General features: G+C 39.9%; 31 non-coding genes and 6 pseudogenes across 31 annotated transcripts; all 37 read right to left on the bottom strand.

The window, feature by feature from the left end:
- Positions 1–220: 220 nt before the first annotated feature.
- On the bottom strand, positions 221–339 carry LOC146013039 (5S ribosomal RNA). Its single transcript, XR_014446027.1, has one exon. It is a non-coding gene; the product is annotated as a 5S ribosomal RNA (ribosomal RNA).
- A 345-nt stretch (positions 340–684) lies between these two features.
- Positions 685–803, bottom strand: LOC146014544 (5S ribosomal RNA). The gene has a single exon (XR_014447495.1). It is a non-coding gene; the product is annotated as a 5S ribosomal RNA (ribosomal RNA).
- Positions 804–1,148: 345 nt separating this feature from the next.
- Positions 1,149–1,267, bottom strand: LOC146014543 (5S ribosomal RNA). The gene has a single exon (XR_014447494.1). It is a non-coding gene; the product is annotated as a 5S ribosomal RNA (ribosomal RNA).
- A 345-nt stretch (positions 1,268–1,612) lies between these two features.
- Positions 1,613–1,731, bottom strand: LOC146017637 (5S ribosomal RNA). The gene has a single exon (XR_014450503.1). It is a non-coding gene; the product is annotated as a 5S ribosomal RNA (ribosomal RNA).
- A 345-nt stretch (positions 1,732–2,076) lies between these two features.
- Positions 2,077–2,195, bottom strand: LOC146011056 (5S ribosomal RNA; annotated as a pseudogene).
- A 345-nt stretch (positions 2,196–2,540) lies between these two features.
- Positions 2,541–2,659, bottom strand: LOC146013038 (5S ribosomal RNA). Its single transcript, XR_014446026.1, has one exon. It is a non-coding gene; the product is annotated as a 5S ribosomal RNA (ribosomal RNA).
- A 345-nt stretch (positions 2,660–3,004) lies between these two features.
- On the bottom strand, positions 3,005–3,123 carry LOC146014135 (5S ribosomal RNA). Its single transcript, XR_014447090.1, has one exon. It is a non-coding gene; the product is annotated as a 5S ribosomal RNA (ribosomal RNA).
- Positions 3,124–3,467: 344 nt separating this feature from the next.
- Positions 3,468–3,586, bottom strand: LOC146015223 (5S ribosomal RNA). Its single transcript, XR_014448152.1, has one exon. It is a non-coding gene; the product is annotated as a 5S ribosomal RNA (ribosomal RNA).
- A 346-nt stretch (positions 3,587–3,932) lies between these two features.
- LOC146016036 (5S ribosomal RNA) lies at positions 3,933–4,051 on the bottom strand. Its single transcript, XR_014448939.1, has one exon. It is a non-coding gene; the product is annotated as a 5S ribosomal RNA (ribosomal RNA).
- Positions 4,052–4,397: 346 nt separating this feature from the next.
- Positions 4,398–4,516, bottom strand: LOC146015490 (5S ribosomal RNA). The gene has a single exon (XR_014448410.1). It is a non-coding gene; the product is annotated as a 5S ribosomal RNA (ribosomal RNA).
- Positions 4,517–4,861: 345 nt separating this feature from the next.
- Positions 4,862–4,980, bottom strand: LOC146010721 (5S ribosomal RNA; annotated as a pseudogene).
- A 345-nt stretch (positions 4,981–5,325) lies between these two features.
- On the bottom strand, positions 5,326–5,444 carry LOC146015107 (5S ribosomal RNA). Its single transcript, XR_014448038.1, has one exon. It is a non-coding gene; the product is annotated as a 5S ribosomal RNA (ribosomal RNA).
- A 345-nt stretch (positions 5,445–5,789) lies between these two features.
- On the bottom strand, positions 5,790–5,908 carry LOC146013037 (5S ribosomal RNA). The gene has a single exon (XR_014446025.1). It is a non-coding gene; the product is annotated as a 5S ribosomal RNA (ribosomal RNA).
- A 345-nt stretch (positions 5,909–6,253) lies between these two features.
- On the bottom strand, positions 6,254–6,372 carry LOC146013948 (5S ribosomal RNA). Its single transcript, XR_014446910.1, has one exon. It is a non-coding gene; the product is annotated as a 5S ribosomal RNA (ribosomal RNA).
- A 346-nt stretch (positions 6,373–6,718) lies between these two features.
- Positions 6,719–6,837, bottom strand: LOC146014769 (5S ribosomal RNA). The gene has a single exon (XR_014447713.1). It is a non-coding gene; the product is annotated as a 5S ribosomal RNA (ribosomal RNA).
- A 345-nt stretch (positions 6,838–7,182) lies between these two features.
- On the bottom strand, positions 7,183–7,301 carry LOC146016356 (5S ribosomal RNA). Its single transcript, XR_014449252.1, has one exon. It is a non-coding gene; the product is annotated as a 5S ribosomal RNA (ribosomal RNA).
- Positions 7,302–7,646: 345 nt separating this feature from the next.
- On the bottom strand, positions 7,647–7,765 carry LOC146014317 (5S ribosomal RNA). The gene has a single exon (XR_014447265.1). It is a non-coding gene; the product is annotated as a 5S ribosomal RNA (ribosomal RNA).
- Positions 7,766–8,111: 346 nt separating this feature from the next.
- LOC146016369 (5S ribosomal RNA) lies at positions 8,112–8,230 on the bottom strand. Its single transcript, XR_014449263.1, has one exon. It is a non-coding gene; the product is annotated as a 5S ribosomal RNA (ribosomal RNA).
- Positions 8,231–8,575: 345 nt separating this feature from the next.
- On the bottom strand, positions 8,576–8,694 carry LOC146013036 (5S ribosomal RNA). Its single transcript, XR_014446024.1, has one exon. It is a non-coding gene; the product is annotated as a 5S ribosomal RNA (ribosomal RNA).
- A 345-nt stretch (positions 8,695–9,039) lies between these two features.
- LOC146017091 (5S ribosomal RNA) lies at positions 9,040–9,158 on the bottom strand. The gene has a single exon (XR_014449965.1). It is a non-coding gene; the product is annotated as a 5S ribosomal RNA (ribosomal RNA).
- Positions 9,159–9,503: 345 nt separating this feature from the next.
- LOC146013917 (5S ribosomal RNA) lies at positions 9,504–9,622 on the bottom strand. The gene has a single exon (XR_014446881.1). It is a non-coding gene; the product is annotated as a 5S ribosomal RNA (ribosomal RNA).
- Positions 9,623–9,967: 345 nt separating this feature from the next.
- Positions 9,968–10,086, bottom strand: LOC146017419 (5S ribosomal RNA). The gene has a single exon (XR_014450292.1). It is a non-coding gene; the product is annotated as a 5S ribosomal RNA (ribosomal RNA).
- A 345-nt stretch (positions 10,087–10,431) lies between these two features.
- Positions 10,432–10,550, bottom strand: LOC146013035 (5S ribosomal RNA). The gene has a single exon (XR_014446023.1). It is a non-coding gene; the product is annotated as a 5S ribosomal RNA (ribosomal RNA).
- A 345-nt stretch (positions 10,551–10,895) lies between these two features.
- LOC146010407 (5S ribosomal RNA) lies at positions 10,896–11,014 on the bottom strand (annotated as a pseudogene).
- A 346-nt stretch (positions 11,015–11,360) lies between these two features.
- On the bottom strand, positions 11,361–11,479 carry LOC146016281 (5S ribosomal RNA). The gene has a single exon (XR_014449177.1). It is a non-coding gene; the product is annotated as a 5S ribosomal RNA (ribosomal RNA).
- A 345-nt stretch (positions 11,480–11,824) lies between these two features.
- Positions 11,825–11,943, bottom strand: LOC146010795 (5S ribosomal RNA; annotated as a pseudogene).
- Positions 11,944–12,290: 347 nt separating this feature from the next.
- Positions 12,291–12,409, bottom strand: LOC146013034 (5S ribosomal RNA). Its single transcript, XR_014446022.1, has one exon. It is a non-coding gene; the product is annotated as a 5S ribosomal RNA (ribosomal RNA).
- A 345-nt stretch (positions 12,410–12,754) lies between these two features.
- Positions 12,755–12,873, bottom strand: LOC146017373 (5S ribosomal RNA). Its single transcript, XR_014450248.1, has one exon. It is a non-coding gene; the product is annotated as a 5S ribosomal RNA (ribosomal RNA).
- Positions 12,874–13,218: 345 nt separating this feature from the next.
- On the bottom strand, positions 13,219–13,337 carry LOC146014551 (5S ribosomal RNA). Its single transcript, XR_014447501.1, has one exon. It is a non-coding gene; the product is annotated as a 5S ribosomal RNA (ribosomal RNA).
- Positions 13,338–13,682: 345 nt separating this feature from the next.
- LOC146013916 (5S ribosomal RNA) lies at positions 13,683–13,801 on the bottom strand. The gene has a single exon (XR_014446880.1). It is a non-coding gene; the product is annotated as a 5S ribosomal RNA (ribosomal RNA).
- Positions 13,802–14,146: 345 nt separating this feature from the next.
- LOC146014305 (5S ribosomal RNA) lies at positions 14,147–14,265 on the bottom strand. The gene has a single exon (XR_014447254.1). It is a non-coding gene; the product is annotated as a 5S ribosomal RNA (ribosomal RNA).
- Positions 14,266–14,618: 353 nt separating this feature from the next.
- LOC146017640 (5S ribosomal RNA) lies at positions 14,619–14,737 on the bottom strand. The gene has a single exon (XR_014450506.1). It is a non-coding gene; the product is annotated as a 5S ribosomal RNA (ribosomal RNA).
- A 345-nt stretch (positions 14,738–15,082) lies between these two features.
- LOC146013033 (5S ribosomal RNA) lies at positions 15,083–15,201 on the bottom strand. Its single transcript, XR_014446021.1, has one exon. It is a non-coding gene; the product is annotated as a 5S ribosomal RNA (ribosomal RNA).
- A 345-nt stretch (positions 15,202–15,546) lies between these two features.
- On the bottom strand, positions 15,547–15,665 carry LOC146010406 (5S ribosomal RNA; annotated as a pseudogene).
- A 347-nt stretch (positions 15,666–16,012) lies between these two features.
- On the bottom strand, positions 16,013–16,131 carry LOC146014054 (5S ribosomal RNA). Its single transcript, XR_014447013.1, has one exon. It is a non-coding gene; the product is annotated as a 5S ribosomal RNA (ribosomal RNA).
- Positions 16,132–16,476: 345 nt separating this feature from the next.
- On the bottom strand, positions 16,477–16,595 carry LOC146011230 (5S ribosomal RNA; annotated as a pseudogene).
- A 345-nt stretch (positions 16,596–16,940) lies between these two features.
- Positions 16,941–17,059, bottom strand: LOC146013032 (5S ribosomal RNA). The gene has a single exon (XR_014446020.1). It is a non-coding gene; the product is annotated as a 5S ribosomal RNA (ribosomal RNA).
- Between the last annotated feature and the right edge of the window lie 199 nt (positions 17,060–17,258).

Raw genomic sequence — 17,258 nt, 5'->3', positions numbered from 1 at the left:
CATGATATTAGCAGGGGGTCTTAAATTAAACTATTAAGAGGCTCAACACTGTTTAGCTGCCAAAAGCAGTTGGAATTGGGCCTAAACAGTGTGGTAAGTCTTTAGGTGATGGCTATTGTGTCTGTTTGACCTCTTCCAAATGTCTGTACTGGCAATAAAAATAAAAAGTTTCCAATTTAAATAGCTAGAGAATAAAAACAATTTGCCTGTAATGTGAAAAAACCTACAGCACCTGGTGTTCCCATGTGGTCTCCCACCCAAGTACTAACCAGGCCCAACACTGCTTAGCTTCCAAGATCAGACGAGATTGGGCCTATCCAATGTGGTATGGCTGTAGGTGAGATACAGGCACTTTTTTGCCCTCTTCTACTTCTATCACCAGGTAAGCTAATAAAAAAGTTTCCTAACTGTATTGGCTTACTGAAAAAAATCATGTGTTGATAATGTAAAAAGACCTACAGGACATGATATTAGCAGGGGGTCTTAAATTAAACTACTAAAGAGGCTCAACACTGTTTAGCTGCCAAAAGCAGTTGGAGTTGGGCCTAAACAGTGTGGTAAGTCTTTAGGTGATGGCTATTGTGTCTGTTTGACCTCTTCCAAATGTCTGTGCTGGCAATAAAAAGAAAAAGTTTCCAATTTAAATAGCTAGAGAATAAAAACAATTTGCCTGTAATGTGAAAAAACCTACAGCACCTGGTGTTCCCATGTGGTCTCCCACCCAAGTACTAACCAGGCCCAACACTGCTTAGCTTCCAAGATCAGACGAGATTGGGCCAATCCAATGTGGTATGGCTGTAGGTGAGATACAGGCACTTTTTTGCCCTCTTCTACTTCTATCACCAGGTAAGCTAATAAAAAAGTTTCCTAACTGTATTGGCTTACTGAAAAAAATCATGTGTTGGTAATGTAAAACGACCTACAGGACATGATATTAGCAGGGGGTCTTAAATTAAACTACTAAAGAGGATCAACACTGTTTAGCTGCCAAAAGCAGTTGGAATTGGGCCTAAACAGTGTGGTAAGTCTTTAGGTGATGGCTATTGTGTCTGTTTGACCTCTTCCAAATGTCTGTGCTGGCAATAAAAAGAAAAAGTTTCCAATTTAAATAGCTAGAGAATAAAAACAATTTGCCTGTAATGTGAAAAAACCTACAGCACCTGGTGTTCCCATGTGGTCTCCCACCCAAGTACTAACCAGGCCCAACACTGCTTAGCTTCCAAGATCAGACGAGATTGGGCCAATCCAATGTGGTATGGCTGTAGGTGAGATACAGGCACTTTTTTGCCCTCTTCTACTTCTATCACCAGGTAAGCTAATAAAAAAGTTTCCTAACTGTATTGGCTTACTGAAAAAAATCATGTGTTGGTAATGTAAAACGACCTACAGGACATGATATTAGCAGGGGGTCTTAAATTAAACTACTAAAGAGGATCAACACTGTTTAGCTGCCAAAAGCAGTTGGAATTGGGCCTAAACAGTGTGGTAAGTCTTTAGGTGATGGCTATTGTGTCTGTTTGACCTCTTCCAAATGTCTGTACTGGCAATAAAAAGAAAAAGTTTCCAATTTAAATAGCTAGAGAATAAAAACAATTTGCCTGTAATGTGAAAAAACCTACAGCACCTGGTGTTCCCATGTGGTCTCCCACCCAAGTACTAACCAGGCCCAACACTGCTTAGCTTGCAAGACCAGACGAGATTGGGCCTATCCAATGTGGTATGGCTGTAGGTGAGTTAAAGCCACTTTTTTGCCCTCTTCTACTTCTATCACCAGGTGAGCTAATACAAAAGTTTCCTAACTGTATTGGCTTACTGAAAAAAATCATGTGTTGGTAATGTAAAAAGACCTACAGGACATGATATTAGCAGGGGGTCTTAAATTAAACTACAAAAAAGGCTCAACACTGTTTAGCTGCCAAAATCAGTTGGAATTGAGCCTAAACAGTGTGGTAAGTCTTTAGGTGATGGCTATTGTGTCTGTTTGACCTCTTCCAAATGTCTGTGCTGGCAATAAAAAGAAAAAGTTTCCAATATAAATAGCTAGAGAATAAAAACAATTTGCCTGTAATGTGAAAAAACCTACAGCACCTGGTGTACCCATGTGGTCTCCCACCCAATTACTAACCAGGCCCAACACTGCTTAGCTTCCAAGAACAGATGAGATTGGGCCTATCCAATGTGGTATGGCTGTAGGTTTAATACAGGCACTTTTTTGCCCTCTTCTACTTCTATCACCAGGTAAGCTAATAAAAAAGTTTCCTAACTGTATTGGCTTACTGAAAAAAATCATGTGTTGGTAATGTAAAAAGACCTACAGGACATGATATTAGCAGGGGGTCTTAAATTAAACTACTAAAGAGGCTCAACACTGTTTAGCTGCCAAAAGCAGTTGGAATTGGGCCTAAACAGTGTGGTAAGTCTTTAGGTGATGGCTATTGTGTCTGTTTGACCTCTTCCAAATGTCTGTACTGGCAATAAAAAGAAAAAGTTTCCAATTTAAATAGCTAGAGAATAAAAACAATTTGCCTGTAATGTGAAAAAACCTACAGCACCTGGTGTTCCCATGTGGTCTCCCACCCAAGTACTAACCAGGCCCAACACTGCTTAGCTTCCAAGATCAGACGAGATTGGGCCTATCCAATGTGGTATGGCTGTAGGTGAGATACAGGCACTTTTTTGCCCTCTTCTACTTCTATCACCAGGTAAGCTAATAAAAAAGTTTCCTAACTGTATTGGCTTACTGAAAAAAATCATGTGTTGGTAATGTAAAAAGACCTACAGGACATGATATTAGCAGGGGGTCTTAAATTAAACTACTAAAGAGGCTCAACACTGTTTAGCTGCCAAAAGCAGTTGGAATTGGGCCTAAACAGTGTGGTAAGTCTTTAGGTGATGGCTATTGTGTCTGTTTGACCTCTTCCAAATGTCTGTACTGGCAATAAAAAGAAAAAGTTTCAAATTTAAATAGCTAGAGAATAAAAACAATTTGCCAGTAATGTGAAAAAACCTACAGCACCTGGTGTTCCCATGTGGTCTCCCACCCAAGTACTAACCAGGCCCAACACTGCTTAGCTTCCAAGATCAGACGAGATTGGGCCTATCCAATGTGGTATGACTGTAGGTGAGATACAGGCACTTTTTTGCCTCTTCTACTTCTATCACAAGGTAAGCTAATAAAAAAGTTTCCTAACTGTATTGGCTTACTGAAAAAAATCATGTGTTGGTAATGTAAAAAGACCTACAGGACATGATATTAGCAGGGGGTCTTAAATTAAACTACAAAAGAGGCTCAACACTGTTTAGCTGCCAAAAGCAGTTGGAATTGGGCCTAAACAGTGTGATAAGTCTTTAGGTGATGGCTATTATGTCTGTTTGACCTCTTCCTAATGTCTGTACTGGCAATAAAAAGAAAAAGTTTCCAATTTAAATAGCTAGAGAATAAAAACAATTTGCCAGTAATGTGAAAAAACCTACAGCACCTGGTGTTCCCATGTGGTCTCCCACCCAAGTACTAACCAGGCCCAACACTGCTTAGCTTCCAAGATCAGACGAGATTGGGCCTATCCAATGTGGTATGGCTGTAGTTGAGATACAGGCACTTTTTTTGCCCTCTTCTACTTCTATCACCAGGTAAGCTAATACAAAAGTTTCCTAACTGTATTGGCTTACTGAAAAAAATCATGTGTTGGTAATGTAAAAAGACCTACAGGACATGATATTAGAAGGGGGTCTTAAATTAAACTACAAAAGAGGCTCAACACTGTTTAGCTGCCAAAAGCAGTTGGAATTGAGCCGAAACAGTGTGGTAAGTCTTTAGGTGATGGCTAGTGTGTCTGTTTGACCTCTTCCAAATGTCTGTGCTGGCAATAAAAAGAAAAAGTTTCATATATATATAGCTAGAGAATAAAAACAATTTGCCAGTAATGTGAAAAAACCTACAGCACCTGGTGTTCCCAGGTGGTCTCCCACCCAAGTACTAACCAGGCCCAGCACTGCTTAGCTTCCAAGATCAGACAAGATTGGGCCTATCCAATGTGGTATGGCTGTAGGTGAGATACAGGCACTTTTTTTGCCCTCTTCTACTTCTATCACCAGGTAAGCTAATACAAAAGTTTCCTAACTGTATTGGCTTACTGAAAAAAATCATGTGTTGGTAAAGTAAAAAGACCTACAGGACATGATATTAGCAGGGGGTCCTAAATTAAACTACTAAACAGGCTCAACACTGTTTAGCTGCCAAAAGCAGTTGGAATTGGGCCTAAACAGTGTGGCAAGTCTTTAGGTGATGGCTATTGTGTCTGTTTGACCTCTTCCAAATGTCTGTACTGGCAATAAAAAGAAAAAGTTTCCAATTTAAATAGCTAGAGAATAAAAACAATTTGACTGTAATGTGAAAAAACCTACAGCACCTGGTGTTCCCATGTGGTCTCCCACCCAAGTACTAACCAGGCCCAACACTGCTTAGCTTCCAAGATCAGACGAGATTGGGCCTATCCAATGTGGTATGGCTGTATGTGAGATACAGGCACTTTTTTGCCCTCTTCTACTTCTATCACCAGGTAAGCTAATAAAAAAGTTTCCTAACTGTATTGGCTTACTGAAAAAAATCATGTGTTGGTAATGTAAAAAGACCTACAGGACATGATATTAGCAGGGAGTCTTAAATTAAACTACTAAAGAGGCCCAACACTGTTTAGCTGCCAAAAGCAGTTGGAATTGGGCCTAAACAGTGTGGTAAGTCTTTAGGTGATGGCTATTGTGTCTGTTTGACCTCTTCCAAATGTCTGTGCTGGCAATAAAAAGAAAAAATTTCCAATTTAAATAGCTAGAGAATAAAAACAATTTGCCAGTAATGTGAAAAAACCTACAGCACTTGGTGTTCCCAGGTGGTCTCCCACCGAAGTACTAACCAGGCCCAACACTGCTTAGCTTCCAAGATCAGACGAGATTCGGCCTATCCAATGTGGTATGGCTGTAGGTGAGATACGTGCACTTTTTTGCCCTCTTCTACTTCTATCACCAGGTAAGCTAATACAAAAGTTTCCTAACTGTATTGGCTTACTGAAAAAAATCATGTGTTGGTAATGTAAAAAGACCTACAGGACATGATATTAGCAGGGGGTCTTAAATTAAACTACTAAACAGGCTCAACACTGTTTAGCTGCCAAAAGCAGTTGGAATTGGGCCTAAACAGTGTGGTAAGTCTTTAGGTGATGGCTATTGTGTCTGTTTGACCTCTTCCAAATGTCTGTACTGGCAATAAAAAGAAAACGTTTCCAATTTAAATAGCTAGAGAATAAAAACAATTTGCCTGTAATGTGAAAAAACCTACAGCACCTGGTGTTCCCATGTGGTCTCCCACCCAAGTACTAACCAGGCCCAACACTGCTTAGCTTCCAAGACCAGACGAGATTGGGCCTATCCAATGTGGTATGGCTGTAGGTGAGATACAGGCACTTTTTTGCCCTCTTCTACTTCTATCACCAGGTAAGCTAATAAAAAAGTTTCCTAACTGTATTGGCTTACTGAAAAAAATCATGTGTTGGTAATGTAAAAAGACCTACAGGACATGATATTAGCAGGGGGTCTTAAATTAAACTACTAAACAGGCTCAACACTGTTTAGCTGCCAAAAGCAGTTGGAATTGGGCCTAAACAGTGTGGTAAGTCTTTAGGTGATGGCTATTGTGTCTGTTTGACCTCTTCCAAATGTCTGTACTGGCAATAAAAAGAAAAAGTTTCCAATTTAAATAGCTAGAGAATAAAAACAATTGGCCAGTAATGTGAAAAAACCTACAGCACCTGGTGTTCCCATGTGGTCTCCCACCCAAGTACTAACCAGGCCCAACACTGCTTAGCTTCCAAGATCAGACGAGATTGGGCCTATCCAATGTGGTATGGCTGTAGGTGAGATACAGGCACTTTTTTGACCTCTTCTACTTCTATCACCAGGTAAGCTAATACAAAAGTTTCCTAACTGTATTGGCTTACTGAAAAAAATCATGTGTTGGTAATGTAAAAAGACCTACAGGACATGATATTAGCAGGGGGTCTTAAATTAAACTACTAAACAGGCTCAACACTGTTTAGCTGCCAAAAGCAGTTGGAATTGGGCCTAAACAGTGTGGTAAGTCTTTAGGTGATGGCTATTGTGTCTGTTTGACCTCTTCCAAATGTCTGTGCTGGCAATAAAAAGAAAAAGTTTCATATATATATAGCTAGAGAATAAAAACAATTTGCCAGTAATGTGAAAAAACCTACAGCACCTGGTGTTCCCAGGTGGTCTCCCACCCAAGTACTAACCAGGCCCAGCACTGCTTAGCTTCCAAGATCAGACGAGATTGGGCCTATCCAATGTGGTATGGCTGTAGGTGAGATACAGGCACTTTTTTTGCCCTCTTCTACTTCTATCACCAGGTAAGCTAATACAAAAGTTTCCTAACTGTATTGGCTTACTGAAAAAAATCATGTGTTGGTAATGTAAAAAGACCTAAAGGACATGATATTAGCAGGGAGTCTTAAATTAAACTACTAAAGAGGCCCAACACTGTTTAGCTGCCAAAAGCAGTTGGAATTGGGCCTAAACAGTTTGGTAAGTCTTTAGGTGATGGCTATTGTGTCTGTTTGACCTCTTCCAAATGTCTGTGCTGGCAATAAAAAGATAAAGTTTCCTATTTAAATAGCTAGAGAATAAAAACAATTTGCCAGTAATGTGAAAAAACCTACAGCACCTGGTGTTCACATGTGGTCTCCCACCCAAGTACTAACCAGGCCCAACACTGCTTAGCTTCCAAGATCAGACGAGATTGGGCCTATCCAATGTGGTATGGCTGTAGGTGAGTTAAAGGCACTTTTTTGCCCTCTTCTACTTCTATCACCAGGTAAGCTAATACAAAAGTTTCCTAACTGTATTGGCTTACTGAAAAAAATCATGTGTTGGTAATGTAAAAAGACCTACAGGACATGATATTAGCAGGGGATCTTAAATTAAACTACTAAAGAGGCTCAACACTGTTTAGCTGCCAAAAGCAGTTAGAATTGGGCCTAAACAGTGTGGTAAGTCTTTAGGTGATGGCTATTGTGTCTGTTTGACCTCTTCCAAATGTCTGTGCTGGCAATAAAAAGAAAAAGTTTCCTACTTAAATAGCTAGAGAATAAAAACAATTTGCCTGTAATGTGAAAAAACCTACAGCACCTGGTGTTCCCATGTGGTCTCCCACCCAAGTACTAACCAGGCTCAACACTGCTTAGCTTCCAAGATCAGACGAGATTGGGCCTATCCAATGTGGTATGGCTGTAGGTGAGTTAAAGCCACTTTTTTGCCCTCTTCTACTTCTATCACCAGGTAAGCTAATACAAAAGTTTCCTAACTGTATTGGCTTACTGAAAAAAATCATGTGTTGGTAATGTAAAAAGACCTACAGGACATGATATTAGCAGGGGGTCTTAAATTAAACTACAAAAGAGGCTCAACACTGTTTAGCTGCCAAAAGCAGTTGGAATTGCGCCTAAACAGTGTGGTAAGTCTTTAGGTGATGGCTATTGTGTCTGTTTGACCTCTTCCAAATGTCTGTGCTGGCAATAAAAAGAAAAAGTTTCCAATTTAAATAGCTAGAGAATAAAAACAATTTGCCAGTAATGTGAAAAAACCTACAGCACCTGGTGTTCCCAGGTGGTCTCCCACCCAAGTACTAACCAGGCCCAACACTGCTTAGCTTCCAAGATCAGACGAGATTGGGCCTATCCAATGTGGTATGGCTGTAGGTGAGATACAGGCACTTTTTTGCCCTCTTCTACTTCTATCACCAGGTACGCTAATAAAAAAGTTTCCTAACTGTATTGGCTTACTTAAAAAAAATCATGTGTTGGTAATGTAAAAAGACCTACAGGACATGATATTAGCAGGGGGTCTTAAATTAAACTACTAAAGAGCCTCAACACTGTTTAGCTGCCAAAAGCAGTTGGAATTGAGCCTAAACAGTGTGGTAAGTCTTTAGGTGATGGCTATTGTGTCTGTTTGACCTCTTCCAAATGTCTGTGCTGGCAATAAAAAGAAAAAGTTCCCAATATAAATAGCTAGAGAATAAAAACAATTTGCTTGTAATGTGAAAAAACCTACAGCACCTGGTGTTCCCATGTGGTCTCCCACCCAAGTACTAACCAGGCCCAACACTGCTTAGCTTCCAAGAACAGACGTGATTGGGCCTATCCAATGTGGTATGGCTGTAGGTAAAATATGGGCAATTTTTTGCCCTCTTCTACTTCTATCACCAGGTAAGCTAATAAAAAAGTTTCCTAACTGTATTGGCTTACTGAAAAAAATCATGTGTTGGTAATGTAAAAAGACCTACAGGACATGATATTAGCAGGGGGTCTTAAATTAAACTACTAAAGAGGCTCAACACTGTTTAGCTGCCAAAAGCAGTTGGAATTGGGCCTAAACAGTGTGGTAAGTCTTTAGGTGATGGCTATTGTGTCTGTTTGACCTCTTCCAAATGTCTGTACTGGCAATAAAAAGAAAAAGTTTCCAATTTAAATAGCTAGAGAATAAAAACAATTTGCCTGTAATGTGAAAAAACCTACAGCACCTGGTGTTCCCATGTGGTCTCCCACCCAAGTACTAACCAGGCCCAACACTGCTTAGCTTCCAAGATCAGACGAGATTGGGCCTATCCAATGTGGTATGGCTGTAGGTGAGATACAGGCACTTTTTTGCCCTCTTCTACTTCTATCACCAGGTAAGCTAATAAAAAAGTTTCCTAACTGTATTGGCTTACTGAAAAAAATCATGTGTTGGTAATGTAAAAAGACCTACAGGACATGATATTAGCAGGGGGTCTTAAATTAAACTACTAAAGAGGATCAACACTGTTTAGCTGCCAAAAGCAGTTGGAATTGGGCCTAAACAGTGTGGTAAGTCTTTAGGTGATGGCTATTGTGTCTGTTTGACCTCTTCCAAATGTCTGTACTGGCAATAAAAAGAAAAAGTTTCCAATTTAAATAGCTAGAGAATAAAAACAATTTGCCAGTAATGTGAAAAAACCTACAGCACCTGGTGTTCCCATGTGGTCTCCCACCCAAGTACTAACCAGGCCCAACACTGCTTAGCTTCCAAGATCTGACGAGATTGGGCCTATCCAATGTGGTATGGCTGTAGGTGAGATACAGGCACTTTTTTGCCCTCTTCTACTTCTATCACCAGGTAAGCTAATAAAAAAGTTTCCTAACTGTATTGGCTTACTGAAAAAAATCATGTGTTGGTAATGTAAAAAGACCTACAGGACATGATATTAGCAGGGGGTCTTAAATTAAACTACTAAAGAGGCTCAACACTGTTTAGCTGCCAAAAGCAGTTGGAATTGGGCCTAAACAGTGTGGTAAGTCTTTAGGTGATGGCTATTGTGTCTGTTTGACCTCTTCCAAATGTCTGTACTGGCAATAAAAAGAAAAAGTTTCCAATTTAAATAGCTAGAGAATAAAAACAATTTGCCAGTAATGTGAAAAAACCTACAGCACCTGGTGTTCCCATGTGGTCTCCCACCCAAGTACTAACCAGGCCCAACACTGCTTAGCTTCCAAGATCAGACGAGATTGGGACTATCCAATGTGGTATGGCTGTAGGTGAGTTAAAAGCACTTTTTTGCCCTCTTCTACTTCTATCACCAGGTAAGCTAATACAAAAGTTTCCTAACTGTATTGGCTTACTGAAAAAAATCATGTGTTGGTAATGTAAAAAGACCTACAGGACATGATATTAGCAGGGGGTCTTAAATTAAACTACAAAAGAGGCTCAACACTGTTTAGCTGCCAAAAGCAGTTGGAATTGAGCCTAAACAGTGTGGTAAGTCTTTAGGTGATGGCTAGTGTGTCTGTTTGACCTCTTCCAAATGTCTGTGCTGGCAATAAAAATAAAAAGTTTCCAATTTAAATAGCTAGAGAATAAAAACAATTTGCCAGTAATGTGAAAAAACCTACAGCATCTGGTGTTCCCAGGTGGTCTCCCACCCAAGTACTAACCAGGCCCAACACTGCTTAGCTTCCAAGATCAGACGAGATTGGGCCTATCCAATGTGGTATGGCTGTAGTTGAGATACAGGCACTTTTTTGCCCTCTGCTACTTCTATCACCAGGTAAGCTAATAAAAAAGTTTCCTAACTGTATTGGCTTACTGAAAAAAATCATGTGTTGGTAATGTAAAAAGACCTACAGGACATGATATTAGCAGGGGGTCTTAAATTAAACTACTAAAGAGGCTCAACACTGTTTAGCTGCCAAAAGCAGTTGGAATTGGGCCTAAACAGTTTGGTATGTCTTTAGGTGATGGCTATTGTGTCTGTTTGACCTCTTCCAAATGTCTGTGCTGGCAATAAAAAGATAAAATTTCCTATTTAAATAGCTAGAGAATAAAAACAATTTGCCAGTAATGTGAAAAAACCTACAGCACCTGGTGTTCCCATGTGGTCTCCCACCCAAGTACTAACCAGGCCCAACACTGCTTAGCTTCCAAGATCAGACGAGATTGGGCCTATCCAATGTGGTATGGCTGTAGGTGAGTCAAAGGCACATTTTTGCCCTCTTCTACTTCTATCACCATGTAAGCTAATACAAAAGTTTCCTAACTGTATTGGCTTACTGAAAAAAATCATGTGTTGGTAATGTAAAAAGACCTACAGGACATGATATTAGCAGGGGGTCTTAAATTAAACTACTAAAGAGGCTCAACACTTTTTAGCTGCCAAAAGCAAATGGAATTGAGCCTAAACAGTGTGGTAAGTCTTTTGGTGATGGCTATTGTGTCTGTTTGACCTCTTCCAAATGTCTGTGCTGGCAATAAAAAGAAAAAGTTTCCAATATAAATAGCTAGAGAATAAAAACAATTTGCCTGTAATGTGAAAAAACCTACAGCACCTGGTGTTCCCATGTGGTCTCCCACCCAATTACTAACCAGGCCCAACACTGCTTAGCTTCCAAGAACAGACGAGATTGGGCCTATCCAATGTGGTATGGCTGTAGGTGAAATACAGGCACTTTTTTGCCCTCTTCTACTTCTATCACCAGGTAAGCTAATAAAAAAGTTTGCTAACTGTATTGGCTTACTTAAAAAAAATCATGTGTTGGTAATGTAAAAAGACCTACAGGACATGATATTAGCAGGGGGTCTTAAATTAAACTACTAAAGAGCCTCAACACTGTTTAGCTGCCAAAAGCAGTTGGAATTGGGCCTAAACAGTGTGGTAAGTCTTTAGGTGATGGATATTGTGTCTGTTTTACCTCTTCCAAATGTCAGTGCTGGCAATAAAAAGAAAAAGTTTCCAATTTAAATAGCTAGAGAATAAAAACAATTTGCCAGTAATGTGAAAATACCTACAGCACCTGGTGTTCCCATGTGGTCTCCCACCCAAGTACTAATCAGGCCCAACACTGCTTAGCTTTCAAGATCAGACGAGATTGGGCCTATCCAATGTGGTATGGCTGTAGGTGAGATACAGGCACTTTTTTGCCCTCTTCTACTTCTATCACCAGGTAAGCTAATACAAAAGTTTCCTAACTGTATTGGCTTACTGAAAAAAATCATGTGTTGGTAATGTAAAAAGACCTACAGGACATGATATTAGCAGGGGGTCTTAAATTAAACTACTAAAGAGGCTCAACACTGTTTAGCTGCCAAAAGGAGTTGGAATTGTGCCTAAACAGTGTGGTAAGTCTTTAGGTGATGGCTATTGTGTCTGTTTGACCTCTTCCAAATGTCTGTGCTGGCAATAAAAAGAAAAAGTTTCCAATTTAAATAGCTAGAGAATAAAAACAATTTGCCAGTAATGTGAAAAAACCTACAGCACCTGGTGTTCCCATGTGGTCTCCCACCCAAGTACTAACCAGGACGAACACTGCTTAGCTTCCAAGATCAGACGAGATTGGGCCTATCCAATGTGGTATGGCTGTAGGTGAGATACAGGCACTTTTTTGCCCTCTTCTACTTCTATCACCAGGTAAGCTAATAAAAAAAGTTTCCTAACTGTATTGGCTTACTTAAAAAAAATCATGTGTTGGTAATGTAAAAAGACCTACAGGACATGATATTAGCAGGGGGTCTTAAATTAAACTACTAAAGAGCCTCAACACTGTTTAGCTGCCAAAAGCAGTTGGAATTGGGCCTAAACAGTGTGGTAAGTCTTTAGGTGATGGCTATTGTGTCTGTTTGACCTCTTCCATATGTCTGTGCTGGCAATAAAAAGAAAAAGTTTCCTATTTAAATAGCTAGAGAATAAAAACAATTTGCCAGTAATGTGAAAAAACCTACAGCACCTGGTGTTCCCATGTGGTCTCCCACCCAAGTACTAACCAGGCCCAACACTGCTTAGCTTCCAAGATCAGACGAGATTGGGCCTATCCAATGTGGTATGGCTGTAGGTGAGTTAAAGCCACTTTTTTGCCCTCTTCTACTTCTATCACCAGGTAAGCTAATACAAAAGTTTCCTAACTGTATTGGCTTACTGAAAAAAATCATGTGTTGGTAATGTAAAAAGACCTACAGGACATGATATTAGCAGGGGGTCTTAAATTAAACTACAAAAGAGGCTCAACACTGTTTAGCTGCCAAAAGCAGTTGGAATTGAGCCTAAACAGTGTGGTAAGTCTTTAGGTGATGGCTATTGTGTCTGTTTGACCTCTTCCAAATGTCTGTGCTGGAAATAAAAATAAAAAGTTTCCAATATAAATAGCTAGAGAATAAAAACAATTTGCCTGTAATGTGAAAAAACCTACAGCACCTGGTGTTCCCATGTGGTCTCCCACCCAAGTACTAACCAGGCACAACACTGTTTAGCTTCCAAGATCAGACGAGATTGGGCCTATCCAATGTGGTATGGCTGTAGGTGAGATACAGGCACTTTTTTGCCCTCTTCTACTTCTATCACCAGGTAAGCTAATAAAAAAGTTTCCTAACTGTATTGGCTTACTGAAAAAAATCATGTGTTGGTAATGTAAAAAGACCTACAGGACATGATATTAGCAGGGGGTCTTAAATTAAACTACTAAAGAGGATCAACACTGTTTAGCTGCCAAAAGCAGTTGGAATTGGGCCTAAACAGTGTGGTAAGTCTTTAGGTGATGGCTATTGTGTCTGTTTGACCTCTTCCAAATGTCTGTACTGGCAATAAAAAGAAAAAGTTTCCAATTTAAATAGCTAGAGAATAAAAACAATTTGCCAGTAATGTGAAAAAACCTACAGCACCTGGTGTTCCCATGTGGTCTCCCACCCAAGTACTAACCAGGCCCAACACTGCTTAGCTTCCAAGATCTGACGAGATTGAGCCTATCCAATGTGGTATGGCTGTAGGTGAGATACAGGCACTTTTTTGCCCTCTTCTACTTCTATCACCAGGTAAGCTAATAAAAAAGTTTCCTAACTGTATTGGCTTACTGAAAAAAATCATGTGTTGGTAATGTAAAAAGACCTACAGGACATGATATTAGCAGGGGGTCTTAAATTAAACTACTAAAGAGGCTCAACACTGTTTAGCTGCCAAAAGCAGTTGGAATTGGGCCTAAACAGTGTGGTAAGTCTTTAGGTGATGGCTATTGTGTCTGTTTGACCTCTTCCAAATGTCTGTACTGGCAATAAAAAGAAAAAGTTTCCAATTTAAATAGCTAGAGAATAAAAACAATTTGCCAGTAATGTGAAAAAACCTACAGCACCTGGTGTTCCCATGTGGTCTCCCACCCAAGTACTAACCAGGCCCAACACTGCTTAGCTTCCAAGATCAGACGAGATTGGGACTATCCAATGTGGTATGGCTGTAGGTGAGTTAAAAGCACTTTTTTGCCCTCTTCTACTTCTATCACCAGGTAAGCTAATACAAAAGTTTCCTAACTGTATTGGCTTACTGAAAAAAATCATGTGTTGGTAATGTAAAAAGACCTACAGGACATGATATTAGCAGGGGGTCTTAAATTAAACTACAAAAGAGGCTCAACACTGTTTAGCTGCCAAAAGCAGTTGGAATTGAGCCTAAACAGTGTGGTAAGTCTTTAGGTGATGGCTAGTGTGTCTGTTTGACCTCTTCCAAATGTCTGTGCTGGCAATAAAAAGAAAAAGTTTCCAATATAAATAGCTAGAGAATAAAAACAATTTGCCAGTAATGTGAAAAAACCTACAGCACCTGGTGTTCCCAGGTGGTCTCCCACCCAAGTACTAACCAGGCCCAACACTGCTTAGCTTCCAAGATCAGACGAGATTGGGCCTATCCAATGTGGTATGGCTGTAGGTGAGATACAGGCACTTTTTTGCCCTCTGCTACTTCTATCACCAGGTAAGCTAATAAAAAAGTTTCCTAACTGTATTGGCTTACTTAAAAAAAATCATGTGTTGGTAATGTAAAAAGACCTACAGGACATGATATTAGCAGGGGGTTTTAAATTAAACTACTAAACAGGCTCAACACTGTTTAGCTGCCAAAAGCTGCCAAAAGTTGGAATTGGGCCTAAACAGTGTGGTAAGTCTTTAGGTGATGGCTATTGTGTCTGTTTGACCTCTTCCAAATGTCTGTGCTGGCAATAAAAATAAAAAGTTTCCAATTTAAATAGCTAGAGAATAAAAACAATTTGCCTGTAATGTGAAAAAACCTACAGCATCTGGTGTTCCCATGTGGTCTCCCACCCAAGTACTAACCAGGCCCAACACTGCTTAGCTTCCAAGATCAGACGAGATTGGGCCTATCCAATGTGGTATGGCTGTAGTTGAGATACAGGCACTTTTTTGCCCTCTTCTACTTCTATCACCAGGTAAGCTAATAAAAAAGTTTCCTAACTGTATTGGCTTACTGAAAAAAATCATGTGTTGGTAATGTAAAAAGACCTACAGGACATGATATTAGCAGGGGGTCTTAAATTAAACTACTAAAGAGGCTCAACACTGTTTAGCTGCCAAAAGCAGTTGGAATTGGGCCTAAACAGTTTGGTATGTCTTTAGGTGATGGCTATTGTGTCTGTTTGACCTCTTCCAAATGTCTGTGCTGGCAATAAAAAGATAAAATTTCAAATTTAAATAGCTAGAGAATAAAAACAATTTGCCAGTAATGTGAAAAAACCTACAGCACCTGGTGTTCCCATGTGGTCTCCCACCCAAGTACTAACCAGGCCCAACACTGCTTAGCTTCCAAGATCAGACGAGATTGGGCCTATCCAATGTGGTATGGCTGTAGGTGAGTCAAAGGCACATTTTTGCCCTCTTCTACTTCTATCACCATGTAAGCTAATACAAAAGTTTCCTAACTGTATTGGCTTACTGAAAAAAATCATGTGTTGGTAATGTAAAAAGACCTACAGGACATGATATTAGCAGGGGGTCTTAAATTAAACTACTAAATAGGCTCAACACTGTTTAGCTGCCAAAAGCAGTTGGAATTGAGCCTAAACAGTGTGGTAAGTCTTTTGGTGATGGCTATTGTGTCTGTTTGACCTCTTCCAAATGTCTGTGCTGGCAATAAAAAGAAAAAGTTTCCAATATAAATAGCTAGAGAATAAAAACAATTTGCCTGTAATGTGAAAAAACCTACAGCACCTGGTGTTCCCATGTGGTCTCCCACCCAATTACTAACCAGGCCCAACACTGCTTAGCTTCCAAGAACAGACGAGATTGGGCCTATCCAATGTGGTATGGCTGTAGGTGAAATACAGGCACTTTTTTGCCCTCTTCTACTTCTATCACCAGGTAAGCTAATAAAAAAGTTTGCTAACTGTATTGGCTTACTTAAAAAAAATCATGTGTTGGTAATGTAAAAAGACCTACAGGACATGATATTAGCAGGGGGTCTTAAATTAAACTACTAAAGAGCCTCAACACTGTTTAGCTGCCAAAAGCAGTTGGAATTGGGCCTAAACAGTGTGGTAAGTCTTTAGGTGATGGATATTGTGTCTGTTTTACCTCTTCCAAATGTCAGTGCTGGCAATAAAAAGAAAAAGTTTCCAATTTAAATAGCTAGAGAATAAAAAACAATTTGCCAGTAATGTGAAAAAACCTACAGCACCTGGTGTTCCCATGTGGTCTCCCACCCAAGTACTAATCAGGCCCAACACTGCTTAGCTTCCAAGATCAGACGAGATTGGGCCTATCCAATGTGGTATGGCTGTAGGTGAGATACAGGCACTTTTTTGCCCTCTTCTACTTCTATCACCAGGTAAGCTAATACAAAAGTTTCCTAACTGTATTGGCTTACTGAAAAAAATCATGTGTTGGTAATGTAAAAAGACCTACAGGACATGATATTAGCAGGGGGTCTTAAATTAAACTACTAAAGAGGCTCAACACTGTTTAGCTGCCAAAAGGAGTTGGAATTGTGCCTAAACAGTGTGGTAAGTCTTTAGGTGATGGCTATTGTGTCTGTTTGACCTCTTCCAAATGTCTGTGCTGGCAATAAAAAGAAAAAGTTTCCAATTTAAATAGGTAGAGAATAAAAACAATTTGCCAGTAATGTGAAAAAACCTACAGCACCTGGTGTTCCCATGTGATCTCCCACCCAAGTACTAACCAGGACGAACACTGCTTAGCTTCCAAGATCAGACGAGATTGGGCCTATCCAATGTGGTATGGCTGTAGGTGAGATACAGGCACTTTTTTGCCCTCTTCTACTTCTATCACCAGGTAAGCTAATAAAAAAGTTTCCTAACTGTATTGGCTTACTGAAAAAAATCATGTGTTGGTAATGTAAAAAGACCTACAGGACATGATATTAGCAGGGGGTCTTAAATTAAACTACTAAAGAGGCTCAACACTGTTTAGCTGCCAAAAGCAGTTGGAATTGGGCCTAAACAGTGTGGTAAGTCTTTAGGTGATGGCTATTGTGTCTGTTTGACCTCTTCCATATGTCTGTGCTGGCAATAAAAAGAAAAAGTTTCCTATTTAAATAGCTAGAGAATAAAAACAATTTGCCAGTAATGTGAAAAAACCTACAGCACCTGGTGTTCCCATGTGGTCTCCCACCCAAGTACTAACCAGGCCCAACACTGCTTAGCTTCCAAGATCAGACGAGATTGGGCCTATCCAATGTGGTATGGCTGTAGGTGAGTTAAAGCCACTTTTTTGCCCTCTTCTACTTCTATCACCAGGTAAGCTAATACAAAAGTTTCCTAACTGTATTGGCTTACTGAAAAAAATCATGTGTTGGTAATGTAAAAAGACCTACAGGACATTATATTAGCAGGGGGTCTTAAATTAAACTACAAAATAGGCTCAACACTGTTTAGCTGCCAAAAGCAGTTGGA

This window comes from Crinia signifera, chromosome 6 (assembly GCF_055691185.1).
Source record: "Crinia signifera chromosome 6, ASM5569118v1, whole genome shotgun sequence".
Classification (NCBI taxonomy): domain Eukaryota; kingdom Metazoa; phylum Chordata; class Amphibia; order Anura; family Myobatrachidae; genus Crinia; species Crinia signifera.
This window is presented reverse-complemented; position numbering and strand designations above follow the sequence as displayed.